Source organism: Macaca mulatta, chromosome 3, assembly GCF_049350105.2.
Source record: "Macaca mulatta isolate MMU2019108-1 chromosome 3, T2T-MMU8v2.0, whole genome shotgun sequence".
Taxonomy (NCBI): Eukaryota; Metazoa; Chordata; class Mammalia; order Primates; family Cercopithecidae; genus Macaca; species Macaca mulatta.
In genome coordinates, this window is record NC_133408.1 from 101,302,518 (window position 1) to 101,310,952 (window position 8,435).

General features: G+C 41.1%; 1 pseudogene; it reads right to left on the reverse strand.

The window, feature by feature from the left end:
- Window positions 1-2,767: 2,767 nt before the first annotated feature.
- On the reverse strand, window positions 2,768-3,261 carry LOC700981 (H/ACA ribonucleoprotein complex subunit 2-like; annotated as a pseudogene).
- Between the last annotated feature and the right edge of the window lie 5,174 nt (window positions 3,262-8,435).

Genomic DNA, 8,435 nt, shown 5'->3' on the forward strand with positions numbered 1-8,435 from the left:
ATATATATATATATATATAGGCTGGCTGCAGTGATTCACGCCTGTCATCCCAGCACTTTGGGAGGCTGAGGCGGATGGATCATCTGGGGTCAGGAGTTCAATACTAGCCTAGCTAACATGGTAAAACCCCATCTCTACTGAAAATACAAAATGAGCTGGGTATGGTGGTCCATGCCTGTAACCCCAGCTACTCAGGATGCTGAGGCAGGAGAATGGCTTGAACCTGGTAGGTGGAGGTTGCAGTGAGCCAAGCTTGCACCATCGCACTCCAGCCTGGGCAACAGTGTGAGACTCTGTCTCAAAAAAAAAAAAAAAAATTAGCCAGGCATGGTGGCACACCACTGTAGTCCCAGCTACTTTGGAAGCTGAAACAGGAGGATCACTTGTGCCCTGGAGGTCGAGACTGCTGTGAGCTGTGATCATGCCACTGTACCCCTGCCTTGGTGACAGAGCAAAACGCTGTCTCAAAACAAACAAATTGCTCTCCAAAAAGTGCTAATTTACTTTGCAAAATGAAGTGAATATAAGTGTCCAACTTATTGCACCCTGGCCGGCATTAAGAATTAAAATAAATTTAAATCTGTACTAATTTGAATTTTGGAGATAGTATTTTATCATTTTAAAATATTTTAGGACCAGGTGCGGTGGCTCAAGCCTCTAATCCCAGCACTTTGAGAGGCCGAGGCAGGTGGATCACTTGAGGTCAGGAGTTCGAGACCAGCCTCACCAACATGGTGAAACCCTGTCTCTACTAAAACTACAAAATTAGCTGGGTGTGGTGGCGCATGCCTGTAGTCTCAGCTACTTGGGAGGCTGAGGCAGGAGAATTGCTTGAACCCGGGAGGTGGAGGCTGCATTGAGCCAAGATGGCACCAGTGTACTCCAGCCTGGGCGACAAAGCAAAACTCTGTGTCAAAAAAATATATGTATACACACACACACACACACACACACACACACACACACACACAGATCATTCTTTTCCTCTTTCTGTAGTGACCCATATACTTTATATTTGATTAAGTTCCCTACATAGAATCTAGCACATATGGGAAGAAAGCTAACAGATTTGGCATCTGAGGTCTTTCGATGCAAATAATTTGTCTAACCGTGAGATATGTAGTTGGCTTATAGTAATGGGGGTAATTTTGTAGCTAGAATAGAGTTCTCACCTATGAGATTGCAAACGTTGCTAAATTGTATCAATTTAATACCTCTCTAGTTCCGTCTCTATGAAACAGAAATGGGAATACAGGGGTTTACAAACGTAAAAGTCATCTGAAATGGTACTACCAGGAAAATCTTGCATAAACTCCTACAATAAAGAAGCTATCAAAAGAAAGCTTCATTGTGAAGTAAGGAACAAGGAGTTTTATTTAAATGGTTGAAAAACATTTCCATTCAATTTTAATGTCTTAAATGATACATCCTACTGTTAATAGCAGTAATCCCCCTGGTGAGTAACATTCTTGTTAACATCATAATAGATCTCCATTCACTAATTTAACAGCTTGAAGGTACACTTTTCAGACAGTAGAACAGTAATTAATCTTTGCAGCAATATTTCTTCAATAGCTTCTGAGAAAGCAGGATTTTTTTTTCTTTTTTTTTTTTTTTCTGAGGCAGAGTCTCACTCTGTCACCCAGGCTGGAGTGCAGTGGTGCGATCTCGGCCACTGTAACCTCCGTCTCCCGGGTTCAAGCGATTCTCCTGCCTTAGACTCCCAAGAAGCTGGGACTACGGGCACGTGCCACCATGCCCAGCTAATTTTTTTTTTTTTTGTATTTTTAGTAGAGACGGGTTTCACCATGTTAGCCAGGATGGTCTCAATCTCCTGACCTCATGATCCGCCCACCTCGGCCTCCCAAAGTGCTGGGATTACAGGCGTGAGCCACCACGCCTGGCCTGGATATTTTTTTTTTTTGAGACAGAGTTTCACTCTTTTTGCTCAGGCTGGAGTGCAATGGTGCGATGTCGGCTCACCGCAACCTCCGTCTCCCAGGTTCAAGCGATTCTCCTGCCTCAGCCTCCCAAGTAGCTAGGATTACAGGCATGTGCCACCACCCCGGCTAATTTTGTATTTTTAGTAGAGACGGGGTTTTTCCATCTTGGTCAGGCTGGTCTTGAACTCCCAACCTCAGGTGATCCACCCGCTTCAGCCTCCCAAAGTGCTGGGATTACAGGCGTGAGCCACCGCGCCCAGGGAGAGCAGGATTTTAAAAAAATTTACCATTACAGCTGGTGAATCTGTGGAATTATGTAGAATAAGTTAATTTAATTTAATTAATTTATTTTTGAAATGGGGTCTTGCCATGTTGCCCAAGCTGGTCTCAAACTCCTGGCTTCAAGCTATCCTTCCACCTCGGCCTCCCAAAGTGCTGGGATTATAGGCGTGAGGCACTGTGCCTGACTGATTTACTTATTTTTTTTTAGAAATGGGGCCTCACTATCTTGCTTAGCTTGGACTCAAGTGATCCTCCTGCCTCAGCATCCTGAGTAGCTGGGAATGCAGGCACATACCACCATGCCTGGCCAAGAACTTTAACATTTATTTTATTTTATTTTTATTTTTAGTCTTAGCATTTACTTTCCCCACCCCATATTCTTGGAACAGGCTTTAGTTCTACAGGAAATGGCACTGATGGAGAGAAGGCTGGCATTACCTTCATGAAAGGGCTGTAAGAGCTGCCTGGGAAGAAGGCGTGCCTTGGGGAACTGGGAAGATGCCGTCAGTGTGGGTGGGCAAGTGGACAGCCAGTCGTCCTGCCGCCAGCCCAGTAGCTTCCAGAGGCAGGTGCCCAGGTGCTACTGGAGCCCCTCATAGTGGTAGGAGTAGGGACTGAACCTCCTCCACGCGCTTGTAGGCCTCCTGGTGGGGCTTGACCATTATCACACAGGTGGGGCACTTGGAGCCTGCGGCTGCACCTAGGTCCGCCTTAGAGGGATAGAGACATAGGCCAGATTTCGGTCCTCACACGACTGGAAAATGGCAGTATACCTCAATGGGCAGTGTTTCTCCTGCCAAAACCATGATCCCTTTTTCTCCTTCGTTGACCGATTTCTGAACCTCTTTCACTCCGCGCCGAATCTGCTGCTTCACGGCTTTTTTGATGCATTTGTAGAGCTTCTGCGTGAGGCAGCGAGAAGCCAGAGGCTGTACCATGGGGTTCTGGTTGACCAGCAGCTCCTGGTAGTTGCGTTCCCCAGAGCACGCCTCCGCCTGAGCCTGGGGCCTGTCAAATCTACCTTTATTTTGGTCATCGCAGCGGCCGCGGAAACCTAGTCCCAAGGAGGCCAAAGAACTTTAACATTTCTATAAAGAAATTATTTTCTCTATAATTGTAAATTCTAACTTTGGCCCATGGAAATTATATGTTTTTTACATGTCATCCTATGCCTCTCATTGGAAATTTGTCAAAATGTTGTTCTGATATTTAGCAAAGTTTTATTTATTTTTTTTGAGATGGAGTTTCATTCATGTTGCCCAGGAGTGCAATGGTGCCATCTCGGCTCACTGCAATCTGCATCTCCCAGGTTCAAGCGATTCTCCTGCCTCAGCAGGAGATTACAGGCATGCCCCACCAAGCCTGGCTAATTTTTTGTATTTAGTAGAGACCGGGTTTCACCATGTTGGCCAGGCTGGTCTCAAACTCCTGACCTCAGGTGATCCACCCACCTCAGCCTCCCAGAGTGCTGGGATTATAGGTGTGAGCCACCACGCCTGGCCCGAAGTGTTTTTTTTTTTTTTAAACAGAGTCTCGCTCTGTCACCCAGGCTGGACTGCAGTGGTGCAATCTTGGCTCACTGCAACTTCTGCCTCCCGGGTTCACACCATTCTCCTGCCTCAGCCTCCTGAGTAGCTGGGACTACAGGCGCATGCCACCACGCCCAGCTAATTTTTTGTATTTTTAGCAGAGATGGGGTTTCACCGTGTTAGCCAGGATGGTCTCAATCTCCTGACCTCGTAATCCACCCACCTTGGCCTCCCAAAGTGCTGGGATTACAGGCTTGAGCCACCGTGCCTGGCAAGTGTTTTAATATAATAACAATCTAACTCAAATTCCATGGTCAATAATCTCAGTTACAATCTAAGAACACATTTTTATCAAATAAAAATTTCATGTATTAGAATAGGCACGGTGGTTCATGCCTGTAATCCAAGCACTTTGAGAGACTGAGGCAGGTAGATCACCTGAGGACTTGAGTTCGAAACCAGCCTGGCTAACAGGATGAAACCCTGTCTCTACTAAAAATACAAAAAAAGTAGCCGGATATGGTGGCGGGCGCTTGTAGTCACAGCTACTCAGGAGGCTGACTCAGGAGAATGGCTTGAACCCAGGAGGCAGAGGTTGGAATGAGCCGAGATTGCACCACTGCACTCCAGCTTGGGTGACAAAGTGAGACTCTGTCTCAAAACAAACAAACAAACAAACAAGAAAACCCAAAACAAACCAAAAGAAAAAAAAAAAAAGAAAAGAAAAAAAAATTCACGTGTTAGACTACAGAAGTACATTATCTCTGAACTGGGTCTTTATGGGTTTACATTCATTTCTCATTTTCACTGAAAGCTCTTAATATAAATATACTCTATAGATATCTTCCTAATTCAACAATTGTTGTTATTCCTTTTGAAAGAGAAACAGAGGTTAAGTGCCTTGCTAGGGCCATAGAGCTAAGAGGATGTTACTAAGATTGCTGATTCAATCCTTAGTCATTAGACCAACTGTTAGTATATAATGATATATAACAATTGTTAAACTTTTGCGGCCTTTGAAAAACACACATGTGCATAGGAAAGGTAGCATGTTCTAAAATCAATACAAAGCTAAACCAAGATTTGATTAAGGAAGAGCTCGTTAAAAAGGAAGCATTGATAACTACAGTATTTTTCATTGTTATCTCAGTGTGCTTGCAAAGTATTACCTTATGATAAATACATATAATTTTCTTTTCCTTTTCTAAATACAAAATGGATTTTTTTCCTTTTATTTTAAGTTCAGGGGTACATGTGCAGGTTTGTTATATAGTAAATGTGTGTCATATGGGTTTGTTGTGCAGATTATTTCATCACCCAGGTGATTAAGACTGTTACCCTAAGTTATTTTTCCTGATCCTCTCCCTCCTCCCACCCTCTACCCTCTGATAGGCCCCAGTGTGTCTTGTTCCCCACTATGTGTCCATGTGTTTTCATCATTTAGCTCCAACTTACAAGCAAGAACATGCAGTATTTGGTTTTCTGTTCCTGTGTGAGTTTGCTAAGGATAATGGCCTCCAGCTTCATCCATGTCCCTGCAAAGGACATGATCTTGTTCTTTTTTATGGGCTGCATAGTATTCCATGGTGTATATATACCACATTTTCTTTATTCAGTCTGTCACTGATGAGCATTTAGGTTGATTCCATGTCTTTGCTATTGTGAATAGTGTTGCAATGAACATACACGTGCATAACTTATATTCTTTTGGGTATATTCCCAGTAATGGGATTGCTGGGTCAAAGGGTATTTCTGTCTTTAAGTCTTTGAGGAACACTGTCGTCTACAATAGTTGGACTATTGTTATACTACTATTGTAAATACACTCCCACTAACAGTGTATAAACATTTCTTTTTCTCCACAACCTCACCAGCATCAGTTATTTTTTGACTTTTTAATAATAGCCATTGACTGGTGTGAGGGGTATCTCATTGTGGTTTTGATTTGCATTTCTTTAATGATCAGTGATGTTGAGCTTTTTTCATATGATTGTTGGCCACATGTATGTCTTCTTTTGAAAAGTGTCTGTTCATGTCCTTTGCCCACTTTTTTTATGGGGTTTTTGTTTTTTCTTGTAAATTTGTGTAAGTTCCTTATAGATGATAGATATTAGACCTTTCTCAGATGCATAGTTTGCAAAAATTTTCTCCCATTCTATAAGTTGTCTCTTTACTCTGTTGATAGTTTCTTTTGCTGTGCATAAGCTCTTTATTTTAATTAGATCTCACAAAATGGATATTTTTTAAAAAAGAAAACGACTCCAAAATTACATTACTCTAACTTAACTATTCACTTGTTTATGAAATATATTGCTGTTTGTGGATTGTTTTTTAGACTTTGCTCACACCCATGATTTTTTCTTTACACAATTGCAATTATAATGTACATACAACTTTTTCCATGGAATTTTGTAATTTTATTTTACATTGAGATTTAAGTAATTTCCTAAGGACCCATATAAATTGAAAATTTGCAAACTCATAAACAAAGTCTAGGCCTTCTTATAATCTGTCACATACTAAGACCATTTTGCGACACAGACACTTTGTTAAACTTTCTTGTTTTCATACAGAGAATCTGCTGGAATAATGAAATTAATTCATTAGATATAGTTGTGAAAGGAGAACAGCAATACAAAAATTCTCAGTGACATTTCAGAATAGAGTCAAGTATGAACGGACCACTTGGTGCAGAACTGGCAGAGTGGGAAGGAATAAGACTGTAATTGATCTGAGGTCTTTGAAATGATCATTATCATGAGAGACTCTGGGTAAATTAAGAGAGAAAGTCCATGCTGATGGGCATTCCATGGTATGTGTATGGGGTGGAAGATATCCCAGTAAAATGTCGTGTATCTCGAAAGTCCCATGTGGGGATAATGGTCCTCAATAGGCATGTAAAACATACGTACAGAGAACCCAGAAGCTTGTGATATTTGAAAACCAGCATGGTGAGGTTGGCAAACCCTTGGTTCAGGACTTATGATCTGCTGCAGGATTCTCTTCCCTGCGAGGGGCCTGACAAGAGTATGGGAGGGTTCCAATCCCCAAGGACTGAAGTACCAATTTAAATTCAGGGAATGAGACCATCAAGGATTTACTTACTGTAATTGGAAATTTAGATGGGCACTGATGACCTATGGAATAAGACCAAAGTGCTCTAGATAGAGCTGGGCTATTTGAGCTAGAGATAAATTGAGCTTAGTTCCATAGTGTAGAGTGAAAACTCATTAAATCACTATTGTCTAAGGTCAGAATTGATGGTAGACACAGGAGTCAGAGTTGAGCCCAAGGGTGGGGAAGCAGGGGTAGAGAATGAGGATGGGTATGGAATGCTGTCAAAATCAAATAGCTTGAACTGTGTGGAGGGGTGAGAAAGAATGGGGAAACTGGCAGGAGTAAATTGTCTGGATGTGGCTGAAATATCCTGGATACTTTAAATATTCTTTACAACTCAAAATGGAAGTCAGAAAATTTCTTAGTTTCAGGGATACTCAGGGCAAAAAAATCACCTGAGATTTTTCAGTAAAGAAGGACAAGTATTCAGGCAAAATAATGTAATTACTGTACCAGTTATTACATTGGTTATATGTAATATATATATAACCAATATATAATTGGTTATATGTAATATATATATATGTAATATATATATAACATTGGTTATATGTAATATTACAAAGCTTCAGTTGCCAGTTTTAGTGTCTTAACAATCAAACCAACTTTTTACTTTTCCTGGAATAATCTATTTTCTTCTCAATAAGTGCTTGAAGTCTTCCTCATTTAGTGATTATTAAAATGATATGCATGATCTGATTTTCCCCCTTTTGACTTTTACTGTCTTGTGCTATTTGATCGACTCAACCCTAACTGTAGGTATCAGCAGTACTCTGACCAGGCAGGTAATTTTTTAAAGAATTATAAGTGTGGTAACTATATAATTTCTTGTCCAAACTGATACACCTGCAAGAGTGAAAAGAGGTGCTATTAATAATTAACTGAGACAACTAGTATTGGTCAAGACTGTCACAAGCAAACTAGGATATATGGTCACTCTAGTATTGGGACATAACTCTCCTTGGTTCTCTAACATTTATGCATGTCTTGTGAGCAGAGGCACTGCTAGCCTCTTATTCTGGACTTTTTTTTCATGAATGTTGGTATAGCAAACAGTCTTGGAAGAGAGAATGTCTTTCTCTGGAGCAAAGGGAAAAGATTGAGGTTTTCTAAGCTCAGGGTTAGTCTTCTGTAATACAACCCAGTGTGTGTGCAGGTGCCTCCTAGCCCTTGCGTCACCCTGTGGGAACTGGGGCTTGGGCTACTGCCACAAGAAAATGAAGATGCTCTGGCTACTGCCATTGATATTAGCAATAAACTGTCACCTGTCTTTGATCCAGGAGTCTTGTGTCTTATGCCAGCAGAAACTAGGAGACTAATTTGCAAACGAATAAGGTAAAGTCTCAGACCTTCACAGTTCTTGCTACCTAGTATAATTATAAATCACTGTGTAAGCTTAAGGTATTACTACTACTACTATTGTTGTTCTTATTAATTTAGTAGAAATTTTATTCTGTGCATTTAAGAATTTATCTTCCAAAAAATGTTTGAAGACTTTAACAGCAGAAAAAAAAAAAAAGATATGCATTATTGGATCTGGTCTCACTGATGTCAGATAGCTTCT